Here is a 17498-nt window from a genome sequence, read left to right on the forward strand (position 1 = left end):
TAGTTGCTCTGTGGCAAGTGGGATCTTCCCAGATCAGGGATCGAACCCGTGTCCCCTGCATTGGCAGGCGAATTCTTAACCACTTCATCACCAGGGAAGTCCCAGAATCGCAGTCTCCCTTTTAGTATACCTTAAGCCCAAAGAATCCATGGAGAATTGTTACAGAAAATAAGACAATAAAATATTGTAAGGACTGTAACAGAAGCATATAGTACACAGTTCATATAGACACAGCCCAAGCAGTTACAAAGTATATTAAAAGGGAGGCTGCAATTTTATTTTATTATTTTTATTATTTTTTAACATCTTTATTGGAGTATAATTCCTTTACAATGATGTGTTATTTTCTGCTTTATAACAAGGTGAGTCAGTTATACATAAGCATATGTTCCCATATTTCTTCCCTCTTGCATCTCCCTCCCTCCCACCCTCCCTATCCCACTCCTCTAGGTGGTCACAAAGCACCGAGCTGCTCTCCTTGTGCTATGTGGCTGAGGGAGGCTGCAATGTTAAAAGAATAAGATAAATTATACCCACAAACTCCCAATCTTTCCTGAAACGTTGCAATCTGAAACCCTATTGTAGGAAGCAGAAGATTCCAGGAGACATTCTACAAATGAAGGACTCTAAACCCTGTGGTTGGATAAGGAATTCTGGAAGGAAGGTATCCTCACCCGAGGAGAGCAGGTTCCTATACTTGTCTAACATCACATACCTGGATAGTTCCCACTGATCTTGGTCCAGGCATTGCCTGTCCTCTTGAGAGAAAACTATGGCCATATCCTGGAATGTCAGCGGTCCCTGAAATAAAAAGTACACATACCGTGTGGCCACGGGAAGAGTTCATAATGTGACCCAAGAAGAAAAGAGCAAGTTAAGAGAACTGGTTTTAATTTAGAAGAGTGTCTTCAATTACCCACTAATATATATATATATATATATATATATATATATATATATATTTTACAAAGTAAGTTTCTCTATCTTATTTCTAACTACAAGAAAAGAGTGTGGCATGTGATCCACAAAACCAGTATAGAGACTATACTTATCTGGAAAAGAAATGATAAAATGATGGTTTCAACACAGGCATATGCATTTTTGAGTGTTTTATTTATATCAAATTGGATAAAATGTGTGTATTTCTCAGACAGAAAAGACGTGTCGAGGTAGAAATGTACCTTTCAACTATTCATGGGTACACAAGGACACTGGGGAGATTGTAAAAGTTCAGATTGTGATTCAGTAGGTCCGGTGGGCCTGAGTTCTATTTTTTTAACAAGCTCACTTTTAACTAGTGATGCCACAGTCTCTGATTCATTAACGACAATTGTGAATAGCAGAGACATAATTAGAAAGGTAAAAATTCATATTTAATTTTGAACTTAAAGTGTTTTATGGATTTTACACCTTTAATAGGATAGTAAGCACAGCAGCAACAATCATTTGTGAATATTTACTATAGACCGTGTATCTTTCTAACTTTGTAGTGTAGGACTCCAGGAAAAATGCCTGGGCTGCGGTCACAGTGGGCGGGGCCCTCAGGCCGAGCCGCCACTCCAGGACCCCCGACGGGGCCCTGTTCTCCTGGCGGCTCCCTCCCCCGGCGCCTCCGTCCCTCCCAGAAGGCCTCGGGGCAGAGCGGTCCCACCCCCTGCGCGCAGAGCGGAGCCCGCGTTTCCGCAGAGCTGGAGCTCCCGGCTCGGGGTCTCTTCCCTCCGCCTTCACGGAACTGCCCCGGAGCCCGCGGCGAGGGCGGCCTCACTGACGCTGCCGGCTCTGGAGGGGCCCCGGAGGCCGAAGCCGCGACAGTCGTGCGGACGGCGGGCCTGGTAAGTGGGCGCCGACCCTCCGCCTGGTACGGTGCCCTGGCGGCAGGGCAAGACCAGCTTCTGAGGGGCAGGGGTTCGCTGCCACCCGCCGCTGCTGTGGAGAAAGGGCGGCCCCCAGCGTCCGGTCCCGGGAACTTCGGTCCCTCCTCTCGCCCCTGCCCTCGGCCTGGCTCGCGGGGCCTGGGGGGCGTGGGGAGGGGGTCGGCCTGAGTGTCCTGAGGGGAAACGGGGCAAGGGAGGCGCAGGGCCCGGCTGCAGCGTCAGCGCGTCTCCCCCCGACTGCGGGGAAAGCGGCTAAAAACTCCTCCCGAGGCTCGCAGGCCCCTTATTCAGCGGAGTCCCTCTGCCCTCCTGCCTCCCTGAGCTAAAGTACCGGGGGGAGGGGATAGGGCAGGGCACTGGCGCATGTAATGGGGACCATCAGCAGGTGATTGTTAACTAAGGAAAACCGGCTCTCCCCACGTGAGGAATGCAGCGCTTTTCTTTGTTTGCGGAGATGCCAGAGGCTGGGCTCCCTGAATTCCTTCCTTTCATATGCACCTCAGCGCTCTGGGGCCTGCATTCTGTATTTGCGTATCCTGAGATCCTCAGGGCTCGCGGCTCACACTGGAGGGCTGCAAGGGCTGATGACCGTGATATCCTTTGTTTACTGAGATGGCAAGAAATATTCCATTTCTCACAGGCTTGAGGGGCACAGAGTGAAAAGGGTAGGAGAATCTCACTCGGCATGTACTTCGGTTTACATGTAGATAATATGTACACTTAACTGTGCTACTAGAGGTTCTCAAGTGTGATCAATTGTACCACTGCCCTCTATGTATTAACTTCTTGAATATCATAAGATAAATGCCTATAGAACTGACTTAATCCATTTAAATAGGATAATGGTTTTTAAAGGAAACATAATAGAAATATAACAACAAATCCCTTACCACTAAAGGCTGGGTCTGGAGCAACCTAAATAAATGTTCCATTGTTAAAATATTGAAAGATGTATTCAATAGAAATATCAACAAAAATGACAAATGCTGAGGGCAGCAGAATGTTGAAATGTTCTATCTTTATCCTTAAAGTGGCAGAACATCATGTATTAGTAGGCGCTGGGGGCAGAAGATGCCTGATTTTATACCTTTGTCATATTTGTACAGTTGTTTCAACAAGTAACTTAAAGACCAAATGGAAAAAAAGGAGGTTTGTGCCTGAGATCATGTTGATGTGAAACCAGGGATGGCCACCTTGTCCCAGGTGAGTTAAGTTTACCTGGCAGGTAGGCCGCAGAGCTCCTGAGAAACAAGGGTTGGAATTTTTCTGCTGGGTGCCCCTTAGATTCTGTGACTTGACTGATTGTGAGTCATGTTTTGGAAAAGACCTGATCACAGGAAAAGGGTGGGGAAGAGTGATTTGGGGAGCAGCTAACAACATGCATCACGGCTCATGGCTTGAATGAATTTTAAAGAAACAGGAAAACAAATGCTTCTTATGGAATCAGAGAATGTCCAGCCGGACAATCCCAGAAAATGAGGAACACCCATCCCATTTTCCAGATGAGAAAACAGAGGCCCAGCAAGGTGAAATCCCTCACCCAAGTTGCACCCGTCTCTCCTCCCCACTACGTGGTTCATGAAAGCACGACTTTTCCTGTCGTGATCACTGCTGAACCCCAAAAAGGACCAGGCATCTAGCCGCTGCTCCAAAAATTTTGGTTGACTGTAGGAACAATGCTATTTTTTTCTTTCTCACTCTTATTCAGGATTGTGCCAAGAACTCCCCAGGCTGCAATGTAATTCGATAAATGTAAATATTAATTGAGTTTTGTTGTGATGAGGACTTAGGCTTTGGAGGTAACAGACTTGGTTCAGATCTTGGTTCTGCCACTCAATAGCTGTTTGGCTTTGGGAAAATTACTAAACCTCTCTGAGCTTATTTCCTCCTTTGTAAAGTGGGGATAAATGTATCTGAGCCAGCAGAGCACCTGCATGAGAGATGTGCACTAAATATTGGTCTTTCTCACTCTCCCACGCCATCTCTGTGCTTCCCAGAGAAGTTGTACAGAAGGATATAGTACTTTTTAAAATTAATTAATTAATTAATTAATTTTTGGCTGTGTTGGGTCTTCATTGCTGTGCGCGGGCTTTCTCCAGTTGCGGCGAGCGGGGGCTACTCTTTGTTGTGGTGCGCGGGCTTCTCATTGCAGTGGCTTCTCTTGCTGCGCTTGTTGTGGAACACCGGCTCTAGGCCCACGGGCTTCAGTAGTTGTGGCCTGCAGGTTCACTAGTTGTGGCGCATGGGCATAGCTGCTCTGCAGCATGTGAGATCTTCCCTGACCAGGGCTTGAACCCATGTCCCCTGCGTTGGCAGGCATGTTCTTAACCACTGCGCCACCAGGGAAGTCCAATATAGTACTTTATAAAGAGGGGTTTTAATTGATTTCAGATAGTGTACATGTTTCTTGTAGAAAAGATTTTTCCACTACAGAAACATTAACATGCAATACCACTACAAATGCAGTATTCTATGGGTTAGATATTATCAGTAAATTTTATAAGTAATTGGGCAAAGGCCAAAGCACTAGGTACTGGGGAGTAAGAAGTCTCAAGTCTGGGGTGCCCCCCACCCCAATTTCAAGAGTAGGGTGTGTTTTTCAAATCCATATTTCATCTGGTCTTTGTTTCTCATCCATCCTCTGTGTCTGCCTTTCACAAAAGGCTCAGATCCTCCACTTTCACACCCACCCGGCTGGCTGTTCCCCAGCTCCCGTCCTGGAACCTCTGCACGCATGGGTGTGTCTGCTCTCCCTGGGCCTCACCAGCTTTGCCAGGGAGCTGCTGTATCGTGCACTGCTAGCTGTACCCCAGAGTGCCTAGACCCTTCTGGTACATGAAGTACACCCTCATCACCATGAGTGCACGCCCATCCCCTTACCTTATATCCTGCCTCTAAGCCAGGCTTGGGGGTGACTAGTGTGCCTTCAGCTATGTGAGGTGCTGGGATCAAAGTGAAGTTCCCAACTTTTGAAGTTGCAGGCTTGAGGGGCACACAGTGATTTAAAGTCGGGTCACCTGACTTAAAGGGGGGGCTGGTTGCTTTAAAGCCAGGGCAGCTGGCTTAAACCCTGCGTCCCTCCGCTGCAGGACGAGACCAACTTTGGCGGTGCTCGGGTTTGCTCCAAGCCAGCACTGCTGTGCAGGAAGAGCTTCCAGGAGTGCCTTAGTGCGGGGGGACTTGCTCCGTTGTCTTGCCGCTGCCCTCAGAGCGGGGCCACCTGCTCTTCTGGAGGAGAATCAGGGAGGGGGAAGTGCAGAGTCCCGGCTGGAGTTGCGGCACCCCTTGTCTGATGGCAGGGAAGGGGGGACGGGGCTGTGTGGTGTCCTGGGGCTGGACTCACCAGGTCGACTCAGCCTCTCAGCCTCCTAACCTCACCCCACACACCCCACAAGAGTCTCCAATAATATGTAATTGTGCCTTAGGTTCTCGGTCTTCAAACTCTTACCCAGGCTCCCAGGTCCCTTGATTTAGCCAATTCCTCTGTGCTCTTTCTTCTATTAGATACAGTCCCAGAGGGAGGGGCTGGGGGATGGGACTGGAGGGACCCCGGCAGCACTGGCCTCAGCTGACTAAAGAGATCCAGGGCCTGCGCTATGACACATGTGCGAGGACCCTTAAGGCGCAATCGAGGGGGCCAGTTAGAGGCAGTCCTTGCTGCCTCAAGTGAGTGTGGATCACCGTCCGGTGGGGAGCACGCTGACCCCTGAGAAGTACTGTTAGGAGGATGTGTTCCTCCCTCGGCTTCAAGGACGTGGGTGGGCTTCAGGGCTCCATTTCCCCTCCAGGCCTCCAGGTCTGACTGCACCCCAGTGGCCTTGCAGACCTGGCTTCCTGTCCCAGAACTTGCCAGGCCCCAGGAAGAATCCAGGCTGCAGAGATGGTGCTTGAGCGCTCCAGCTTAAGAAGTGCTGTCCCTGGGGACCCAACAGTGGAGGGAGGAAGGGTGAAGGGAGTAGGGGGGTGGGGTAGGGAGGGGTGGCTGCCCTGGGAGATGTTGAGAGAGAAATATCGCCCCCCACACCCCCTGCCCCCTGCAACTGACTGACCCATTGATGCCATAGGATCTCAGGCCCTTTTAGTCAGAGATGCCTGTTTCTTTACTCCTGTGTTCAAAACTATGCAAAACCAACTTTTCATCCTCTTGCTGCCTTGCCAGGACTTGTAAAGCACTGTTCTTTTGGAGCACTCGTTCCCTAAACTGCGGTTTGGAGCTGTCCCAGCTACTTAAAGGTGTTCACCTTAAACTGAGACTAAATCCTACTCTTTTGGAAAAACGTCCTGCACTTCCGAGGAGAGAGATCATGTTTTCTGCCCATTCCTTCCTTCTACTTCTCTCTTAAGAAGCCCTGTGCTCAGAGAGCTTGGTGACTTATTTTTTGCTTGATGTCAAAAAGAAACCTTCCCCATGCACCGCAAAAATCTTTCCTGGAGCATAGGTGTTTCAAAACCATGACCGTGTTTTGCAGTCAGTATACACCGGGTAGACTGCCTAGCTATCCCTCCAAGAGCCAGAGGTGAGCGTAATCAACTTATTTGACTGGATGCCCTTCAAGTTTAGGAAGGTCCCATTCTTATGCCCCAGCAGATGAGACAGGGCCCTGGAGGGCTGTGGCTGTGATTAGATAACTTCTGATGATTTTATTTCCCTTACTGAGCTGCTGCTTCTAGGTTAAATTCATTTTATTACCTGTCCTTTTTTTTTTTTTTTTTTTTTTTTTTTTTTTTTTGCGGTACTTGGGCCGCTCACTGTTGTGGTTTCTCCCGTCGTGGAGCACAGGCTCCGGACGCACAGGCTCAGCGGCCATGGCTTATGGGCCTAGCCGCTCCGCGGCATGTGGGATCGATCCTCCCATACTGGGGCATGAACCTGTGTCCCCCGCATTGCAGGCGGACTCTCAACCACTGGGCCGCCAGAGAAGCCCTACCTGTACATTTTTAAAGAAAGACTGAAAAAGTCACTGTAATAGGTCAGGAGTCTGAGCTCAGGGTTAGTGAAAGGTACTCACAGGGAGGAAGGTGGATAAACATAGGTGCGTAAAATAGGAGGGTTGGCAAGTACAGCCAGGACGACCGGGTTCACCGTGCGCACTAATAAAGGCCAGAATCTCCTCATTTATCTCTGGTGGGAAGTTCTGATGGTTTCTCAGGATCAAACTCAAATCATATTCAAACTAGGGGGCTTCCCAGAAGGCGCTGAAGCACCGGCAGAGTCCACCTGTGCTCCCACCTTGGCACTCCAGGATCAGAGTTGGGTTTGGAGATGGGGGTTGCTGTAACCCCAAGGAGGTGAGCAGAGAGGAGGAGTTGATTACCGGTCTCCTCTGACTCTCTGGCCCAAATTGCCTGGCTTCACGGGGGGGGCAGAGTTTTGCTTTGAGCAACTTATGGGGCACTTCCAGACTGGTGGGGTTGCCCAGTGGCCCGACAGTCTGACAGGCTGGCTGCGGTGTGACCGCCCTTTGTTTCTTCAGAATCTGTTCATCAGGAGGTGCATGGTTGCGGAAGCCCATTCACCGCTCCCCCCAAAGGGTGATGGCACCTTCCCTCTCTGTACCCTATGATCACCAGGTACTTGAAATGAATGCAAGGTTTTTGACTTCAAGGAAGAGCTCACATAACCCCTTCTGCCTCATAATGTGTGGGATTTACTATAATGGAAGGACATTATAAAGAACAGGTAGAAAACCCACCTGCTGGTCTCCATGTAGGAGTTTATTTTGCATGAATCTCTCCTACACGAGTAGATAGCAGAGGTTTATTTTTGTTCCCGTGTGTGTAGTTGTGGCAGAGGACGTAGGTATGGTGGTTTGAAGCCCTCAAATAAATATTCTCAGAATTCTCAAGACTTCTCTTGATTGGAACCGAAAGAGACCTGGAAAAGGAGGAAAAGCAAAGGAGGAGGGAGAATGAATGGCTGTTTCTCAGTAAATTCGCCTTCCTGGTTGATTTTTCTGTCTTCTCATTTCTTTTAACTTCTATGTATGTCTAATGGAATGATGTAGAAAGGCTGATTTTTATGCTTTGAAAGATTTTACATCACAAGGAAACTAGAAGTGGCTAACAGAACTTATTCACATCAATGTTACATAGAGACTTTGATATTAAATTTGTATACTAAAATGGGTTAATCCAAATTTTCTCTTTCTTTTTGAGTGAACATTTGTAACATATTTTTGTAGATAATAATTTATCCTAGATATACAAAATTGTGAGAATGGGTACCATTTTTCACCACTTAAATGATTTCTTTTAAATGAATAGATCGTACACTTTAAAGGCCAATGTTGTCTTACATGTTGTTTTTTAATTCCTTGATTTCCAAAACTTGTGTTTATTTAATTGATTTCTATCTAATAATCTGTCTCTCCTTTATTGTTTCTTACTTTATATTTTATTGATCTATAGTTAATTTACATTATTATATTCATTTCAGAGGTACAACATAGTGATTCATAAATGTTTAGGTTCTTCTCCATTTATACTTATTATAAAAGAGTGGCTCTATTCCCCATGCTATACAGAACGTCACTGTAGATTATTGATTTTATACATAGTGGATTCTTCCTCAGAATCTCCTACCACTATTTTGCTCCTCCACCCTGTCTCTCCCTGCTGGTAACCACTAGTCTGTTCTTTAATCTGTGAGTCTGTTTCATTGTTGTTGTTGTTGTATTCAGTGTTTTAGATGCCACGTGTAAGTGATAACCTACCAGGCTTGTTTTCTCTGCGGCTTATTTTACTAAGCATAATACCCTCCAAGTCCATCCATGTTCTTGCAAATAGCAACATTTCATTTTTTGCTGAAGTCATCATAAATATCATTTTTTTATCCCCTAACCTATTGATGAACACTTAGTTTGACTCTATATCTTGGCTATGGCAAATAACACTGTTATGAACATTGGTGTGCAGTTAATTTTTTTTAAAATAGTGTTTTTGTTTTCTTCTGATATACCCAAGTGGGAAATTGCTGGATATTATGGTAGTTCTATTTTTAGTTTTTTGTGGAACCTGCATTCTTCTTTCCACAGTAGCTGCACTACTTCACATTCACATCAAGAGTTTACAAGAGTTTCCCTTTCTCCACATCCTCACTAACCTTTGTTATTTGTGACCTTTTTGATGACAGCCATTCTGACAAGACTGAGGTGATATATCTCATAGTTTTGATTTGCATTTTATTGCCGATTAGCTATGTTTAGCATCTTTGTGCATTCTGGCTATCTATCTGTATTTTTTCCTTGGAAAAATGTCTATTTAGGTCTTCTCATTTTTTAAAAAAATATTTTGGGTGCAGTTCTGATATTGAGTTGTATGTGCTGTTTCTGTAGTTTAGATATGAACCCTTGGTTGGTCATCTTTTTGGTGTTAACCTCTTATCATGTGCAAATATTGTCTCTCCTTCAGCAGGTTGTCTTTTCATTTTGTCTTTGGTTTCCTTTGCTGTGCAAAATCTTTTAAGTTTAGTGAAGTCCCATTTGTTTATTTTTGCTTTTGTTTCATTTGCCTTAGTAGACTGAACGCAAAACTGTTGCTATCATTTATGTTGAAGAATGTTCTGTATTTTCCTCTCGGGGTTTTATGGTCCCACATTTAGGTCTTTATTCAGTTTTGCATTAATTTTATATACGGTGTGCTAAAATACTCTAATTTTATTCTTTTCCATGTAGCTGACCAGTTTTCCTAGTACCACTTATTGAAGAGACAGTTCTTTCTCCATATTGCCTGCTTTGTCACAAATCAATTAAATATACGTGTGTGGGCTTATTTCTGGAATCTCTATTCTATTCCAGTGATCTTTGTGTCTGTTTTTGCTCCAGTTCGATTCTCTTTGATTACTGTCGCTTTGCAGTATAATCTGAAGTCAAGGTGTGTGATGCCTCCAGCTCTGTACTTTCTCAAGATTGTTTGGCTATTTGGAGTCTTTGTGTTTCTATACAAATTTTAAAATTACTTTTTCAGGTTTTGTGAAAATGCTTTGGTATTCTGATAGGGATTGCATTAAATCTGTAGATTGTCTTTGGCAGTATGGTTATTTTAACAGTATTAATTCTTCCAGTCCATGCACCTGCTATATTTTCCCATCTTTTTCTGTTGCCTTCAACTTCTTTCACCAATGGCTGATACATTTCTGAGTACATGTCTTTTACCTGCTTAGGTGTGTTTGTTCCTAGGTATCTTATTCTTTTTGGTGTGATTGCATATGGTATTGTTTTCTTAATTTTTTTTTCTTTCTGACAGCTTTGAGTTTTGTTTTTTTCTTCTTTTTCTAATTCCTTCAGGTGTAATGTTAGGTTGTTTATTTGATATTTTTCTTGTTTCCTAAGAATAAGCTTGTATCACTATAACTTCCCCCTGTGAACTGCGTTGGCTGTGTCCCATCGATTTTGGATCACTGTGTGTTCATTTTCATTTCTCTTGGGTATTTTTAGAATCCCTCTTTAATTTCTTCACTGTTCCTTTCTTCCCCTTTTATTCGTCTGTGATGTGAGGACTCTCTTTAATATGATGTTTGGATTTCTTTCAGGTGTGTGTGTGTGTGTGTGTGTGTGTGATTATTTCAGTTGCTGAGCTCTTAGTTTCACGTGGACACTAACAACCCTGCATTGTTACTCTGCTCCCCCACAGTTACTGAATTTGACCTTATATTTTACATCTACTTGTTTTGTGTGTCCCTTAACTTCTTATTGTGAATACAGATGATTTTTTTTACTGTTTTCTTTCATCCTTCCTATTAGCTGTGTACATGGTTGATTTACTGCCTTTGTTGAATATTTGCCTTATCCAATGAGGTTTTTCCGTTAGTAAGTTTCCTTTTCTAATTTTTATGCTTCAGTCATGGCCTTTTCTTTTTCACTGAGAAAAGCCCCTTTAAGATTTCTCATAAAGCTGGTTTGGCGATGCTGTGCTCTTTTAGTTTTGCTTCTCTGTAAAACTTTAGATCTCACCATCAAATCTGAAGGAGAGCCTTGCTGGGTAGAGTATTTTTGGTTATAGGCTTTTCCCTTTCATGACTTTAAATATACCATGCCACTCCCTTCTGGCATGCAGAGGTTATCCTGAAAAGTCAGCTGATAACTTAATGCAAGTTCGCATGTTTGTAACTTGTTGCTTTTCCTTTGCTCCTTTTAATAGTGTCTTTTTATCTTTATTTTTTTGCCATTTTAATTACAGTGAGTCTTGGTGTGGTCCTCTTTGGGTTGATCCTGTTTTGGCCTTACTGTGTTTACTGGACTTGGATGTCTGTTTTCTTTCCCAGGTTATGGAAGTTTTCAGCTCTTATGTCTTCAGGTATGCTCTACACTGCTTTCTCTTTCCTTTTTGCTTCTGGGACCAGTATAATGCAAATATTAGTACACCCGATGTTTCACATGTCTGTTCAACTTTCTTCATTTCATTTTAATCTATTGTTTTACAGTTCATCTTCAGTGATTGCCAGTACTCTGTCCTTCAGTTTTCTGATTCATTCCTCTGTGTCATTTAGTCTACAGTAGTTTCCTTTTAGTGTATTTTTCATTTCAGTTATTGTATTCCTCATCTCTGTTTTGTTGTTCTTTAATGCTCTAACTCTTTTTTTTTTTTTTTTTTTTTTTTTTTTTTTTTTTTTTTTTTTTTGCGGTATGCGGGCCTCTCACTGTTGTGGCCTCTCCCGTTGCGGAGCACAGGCTCCGGATGCGCAGGCTCAGCGGCCACGGCTCACGGGCCCAGCCGCTCCGCGGCATATGGGATCCTCCCAGACCAGGGCACGAACCCGTGTCCCCTGCATCGGCAGGCGGACTCTCAACCACTGCGCCACCAGGGAGGCCCAATGCTCTAACTCTTTTTAAAAAAATTCTACCTTCTTGCTCTGGTCGTCCATTCTTCTCCTGAGTTCTTTGATCATCTTTATAGTCATTACCTTGAACTATTTTTTGAGGAGATTGGTTACCTCCACTTCACTTAGATCTTCTTCTGAGTTCTTATCTTGTTCCTTCATTTGGATCGTGTTTCAGTGTCACCTCATTTTTCTTAACTTGCTGTTTTTATTGCTATGTATGTAGTAGGTTCGTTACATTTCCTGACCTTCTAGAAGTGGCCTTTTGTAGGAGAGGTCCTATGTGTCCCAGCAGCCCAATGTCCCCTGGTCACTAGAAGTATATGTTCTAGGTGTACCCCCTATGTGGGCTACTTGGGCTCTTCTACTGTGGTGGGCTGACTGCTGTGGGTGGTCTGGTAGGCTTGGCTGCCCCCAGAGTGCTTGTTTGCCAGACTCTGGCTTGTATGGAAGCTGTCTGTGTGGCTTGGTGAGCCTAAATCATAAGGCAGCTGGCTGCACAACTCTGGGGGACACCAAATCTAGTGCTGGTTCACTTATGGGTAGAATTGCAGTCCAGGTGATATCAGGGCTAGTGCCCAGTCACTGGGGTGATGCTGGCTACTGGGAGGAAGACACAGGTCCTGAGTTCTGGCTGCAGGGCCCAGGAGTCTCAGAGTTGGTGTTGGATCACTGTTCCTCACACAGCTCTCTGCAGGGTCTGGGGTATCCCTAATCTTGTGCTGTCATTCTGATGGGCAGGGTCAAGACCCAAGTGAGTCCATGGCTGCTTCTGGCCTGCAAGTGAGTGTTCTGGTCACACAAGCTGCTGGGCTGTGGTATTCCTGGAGCTGGTGTGTGCCTGTTGGTGTATGAGGCTGATCCCACTGCTAGAGCAGATTTGCTGTTGGGTAGGTCCAAGCTCCATCCAGTCCCTGTGCAGTAATCACCTGCCGACGGTGAGACTGATTCCAAGGCCAGAGCAGGCTCTCTTGTCAGAGGGGCCAAGGACTCTGGGGCTGGTGCCTCTCCACTTAGGTGTGGAGGCTGGTCCTGGGGCTTTTGGTTGCTGGGCCCATGTCCAGCGGCAGCTGTGCATTGAGAGGGTCTGAAGGCAGCCTGTTTGCTGGTGGATGGAGCTATGCCCCTGCTCAGTTAGTTGCTTGGCCTGCAGCATCCTAGTACTTGTGTCTATAGTCTGGTGGAAATGGGTAGGGCTAGACCCTGTGGCTAAAAAGATAGAGGGAGGACTCTGAAATTATGCTTGCTGGTACCAGTGGCCACGAGGTAGAAGGAGCTCCCTCAAGTGGCTGCTGCCAGTGTCTATGTCCCTGAGGCTGTGCTGTAGTTGCCTCTGGACTCTCTGGGAGACTCTCCAAGACCAGGAGGTAGGTGTGACCCAGGATTCGTTCAAATGACTGCTTCTGTTCTGATTCTCGGGTCATGTGGGATTTTGTGAGCTTTTTTTTTTTTTTTTTTTTTTTTTGCAGTACGCGGGCCTCTCACTGCTGTGGCCTCTCCCGTTGCGGAGCACAGGCTCCGGACGTGCAGGCTCAGTGGCCATGGTTCACGGGCCCAACCGCCCCGCAGCATGTGGGATCCTCCCGGAACGGGGCACGAACCCGTGTCCCCTGCATCAGCAGGTGGACTCTCAACCACTGAGCCACCAGGGAAGCCCTGTGAGCATCTTTTAAGTGTGGAATCTCTATTTCCCACAACCCTCTGGCTCTCTGGAAAATAAGCACCACTGGTCTTCAAAGCCCAACTTTCTAGGAACCCTTCTTTCCAGAACAGGGTCCCTGGGCTTGGGAGCCTGATGTTGGGTTCATACCCCTTGCCACCTGGGTGCACCTCAGAAATTGTAATTATTCTCCCATCTGTGGGCCACCCACCTGGGGGGATGGGTCTTGACTCTGTTGAGATTTTGCCCTTCCTTCCTGTCTTGCCGAGGTGCCTTCCTTATATCTTTAGCTCTAAAACATCTTTTATGGTAGGTCCCGGCCTTTTTCATCAATTGCTGTTCTGTAAACAGTTGTGACTTTGGTGTGCCCATGAGAAGCATCAAGCTCTGGGTCTTTGAATGCTACCATCTTAGACAATCTCTCCACTTCATTCTTAAATCATATGATTTAATTTTTCTTAGTATCTTATTTGACTAGCGACAGTTTAAAATTTATTATCACTCATGTTTACTTCTCCTGTTTTAAAAAAAATTGAATAGTGCATTCATTCATTTTGAAATGAAGGTAGTGACCTGTGAATTTCGATACCTCAAAAATCAAGGGTAGAACAAAAGCATTTTCTACCGATTTTACCCTCAAACTCTGCACCCCACACCAGACTGGGGATTAACCTCTTGCACCCATGCTCACCTTCTTTTTTTTTTTTTTTTTTTTTTTTTTTGCGTTACGTGGGCCTCTCACTGTTGTGGCCTCTCCCGTTGCAGAGCACAGGCTCCGGACGCGCAGACTCAACGGCCATGGCTCACGGGCCCAGCGGCTCCGCGGCATGTGGGGTCTTCCCGGACCGGGGCGCGAACCCGCGTCCCCTGCATCGGCAGGCGGACTCTCAACCACTGCGCCACCAGGGAAGCCCTCACCTTCTTTTTTTGGACCATTAACCATCGCTGCATCTGTATGTGTGTTGACAAAGTGAACTCTAGTCTTTCCAGTTTTTGTGTTTTGTTTTTTGGATTAGGGAACAGTCCTACTATGAATGTATATTTACTGGTCTGCTGAAGTTCATATTAAACCTGTCAAGCACATTACCAGAATTGGAATTGCTTGTATATACACTTTGATAAATTTTAGAGACAATGGTAGAACAGAAGTAAACTGTATTTCAAATTCCACAATATTCTCACACCATGAAAACCCTTCCCTTTTTAATATATTTGTGTGTAGTTTATCTTTTTGCCTATACTGTATTTCCCAGAGATGGGTAAGTGTTACGTTTCTTGCTAGCACATTTACAATATTGTTCAAAGTCAGGCGTTTAGTGATTTAACATGATCATATTTCCATGAACTTGCAAGTACAAGATCTTCTCTCACACTGTCTTTTACTCCCTGCTTTTTTATATTGCCCTCCTAATTCTCAGTCCTGGTCTTTCTTTATGTTCTTCATCAACCTGGATAGGTTATACTATTTTTTCCCTTATTCAAGACCAACAGAATAGAATAGAACACCCAGAAATAAACCCTGATATATGGCCAAATGGGTTTTGACAAGTTGCCAAGTCTTTTCAAAGTAGAAAGGATAGTATTTTCAACAAATGATGCTGAGAAGTCTTGTTGTCAACATGCAAAAGAAGGAAGATGGACCCTTACCTAACATCATATGCAAAAATTAATGAAAACATATCAAAAAACTAAATATAAGACCTAATAAAATAAAAAGTCTTAGAAGAAGACACAGGAGAAGAGCTTCATGACATTGTATTTGGCAGTGATTTCCTCAATATGAAACGAAGGAACAACAAAGGTACAGCTAACAAAAAAATAAACAATTTGCAGTACATATTTAAAAAAATGTGTATCAAAGGAATGTAAACAGAATAAAGTGGCAACCCACAAGATGGGGGAAAATATTTGAAAGCCATCTATCTGACAAGAGATTTCTATTCAGAATATACAGAGAACTCCTACAACTCAACAAGAAGCAAACACCCTGATTCAAAAATGGATAAAAGACTTGAATAGATGGTTCTTCAAAAAGATGTACAAATGACTAAACACTTGAATAGATGCTCCATATCATTAAATGCATGTTTATATATTTGTGTGCATGCATACACACATAAGCACACACACACATACACAAGCAGAAAACAAGTATTGGTGAGGATGTGAGGGAGTTGGAAGCATTGTGCTCTGTCAGTGGGAATGTAGAATGATACAGCTGCTTTGCAAAAGAGTATGGCAATTTTTCAGATATTGAAAAATAGAATTACTACATGATCCAGGAAATTTTTACTATGAGGTATACCCAAAGGAATTGAAATCAGGGTCTTAAAGTAATATTTGTACTACAGTGTATAGAGCAGTAATAATCACAGTAGCTAAAATATGAAAGCAACCTAAATGTTCATCCACTAGTTCCTGGATAAGCAAAGTGTGGTATACCCATATAATACAATATTATTCAGTGTTAAGAAGGAAAACATCTAGGAATATGCTACAACATGGATGAATCCTGAGGAAATTTAGCTACCAAATATGCCATTTTTGTGACTTTTAGTGAGTCATAACAATGCAACTACTTATTTCAATTATATGGGGTACTTAGTGTAGTCAAAACCATAGAAATTGGGAGGGTAATGATGCTTTTCAGGTGGTTATGGAACAAAAAGGAAAGTTATGTTTAAAGGATATAGAGTTACAGTTTTAAAATGTAGAAAAGAATTAGAAAGATAAATGGCGATGTTGATCGCCCAATAATATGAATGTATTTAATATCACTGAACGGTGCACTTTATAATAATGAACATGTTATACTTTATGTTATTTGATGTTACTAACATACAAAATTGGGAAAGTATGTAATATCAGGAAAGGGAGTGGCCCTGGGATACAGCAGAGAGTAATCAGAAGGGTGAGACACTGCATATGTTGAAGAAGAAGAGCTGAGAGTCTTCATTGGACAGAAGAGACTTTATAAAAGAGAAAAAAAATTCCTCTGAGGGTGTATTAAATAGATATCTGTGAGTGTACTGCTATCTCCCATGGGTTATCTTTAAGAGTCTTTACTAAAGTCCATAAGGCTTGCTGAGGCTTTTTTAAAAACTGGATTCCCTAGGAGATAATTAGAAGGTGGTACTTAAGTCTATGTCTAGGTTGACAGATTTTGCAGGGAAGACGAACCTGAGAACAGTGGAGGTCCTGAGAGTGTAAGTACATGGAAATTGGAAAAAATAATAATAAAGGGAATTAGGAAAACTTTTGACTTCGGAGGTCATGTATTACTGAGTCAGACCTGAGGTTTCTAAGGAGTTATATACACAGTTGCTATTTGGATTGCTTGTTGATGAAGATCAGTGGAAAAACTAGAGTTGTTTCCAAGTGTAGGTAAGATATAATGAGAGGATGGAGGTGAGAAGTAGGGAGGCCCAGAGAAAAGTGGGAAGGTCATACTGGGCCAAGATGGTGCTAATATCCAGCAGAACGGATGGTAGGGCAGACTGTGGATTCATCTTTTTTATTTCGGCTCCCCACCTCATCCTTAATAATTCTTTGGGAATATTTCATTGCTCTGTGATGCAGGTACAGAATTCGAGTGAGGAGACTACACCCTCAGCGTCCAGCTGTCTGAGTCCTCAGTGTGCTTCAAATGATGGAGAACTATTGCTTCTTTATGAGAAGAGTTAGTACCTCGTAGCTAAGCTTTAGCTGGAGCTTATGCAGGATTGATTCCAATTTATATATACTGTTGGCATGGAGGTTCCTCCTCCTCTTTTCTTGACCGTTATGAAATGAATCTATATTTCTCAATGTTCGTGTATATCAGATAAATACATTAAGTAAAGGAATCTTATATATTGCTCCCTGCATAGTTTGCTCTTTCTTGTTTCTCTTTTACCTTTACTAAATTAGCACAGTGAGAGACCGTGCAATGTTCTAATCAGGAGAGATTAGAACATCATATTTCTAGAGAGGTTGGTGGGACAGAGCAGGGGTCCCAGTGAGAATCAAAGCTTCTGTTTCTACTTGGAAGTGTACCTGTATAGAGTAGAGGGTTCCAGGAAATATCCTAGATTATTGCAATGTCCCTGCGGGAGATCATTAAGAGAGGCAGGATCTGGTACCAGATCAGTGCACTATGACATGTTTG

At 44.0% G+C, this 17498-nt stretch overlaps 1 long non-coding RNA gene across 1 annotated transcript; it reads left to right on the plus strand.

The window, feature by feature from the left end:
• Positions 1-1671: 1671 nt before the first annotated feature.
• LOC308626539 lies at positions 1672-17124 on the plus strand. The gene is made up of 3 exons (XR_014017263.1): positions 1672-1832; positions 2981-3077; positions 16931-17124. It is a non-coding gene; the product is annotated as an uncharacterized lncRNA (long non-coding RNA).
• Positions 17125-17498: the final 374 nt, after the last annotated feature.

Source organism: Mesoplodon bidens (assembly GCF_964165515.1).
Source record: "Mesoplodon bidens genome assembly, chromosome: 13".
Classification (NCBI taxonomy): domain Eukaryota; kingdom Metazoa; phylum Chordata; class Mammalia; order Artiodactyla; family Ziphiidae; genus Mesoplodon; species Mesoplodon bidens.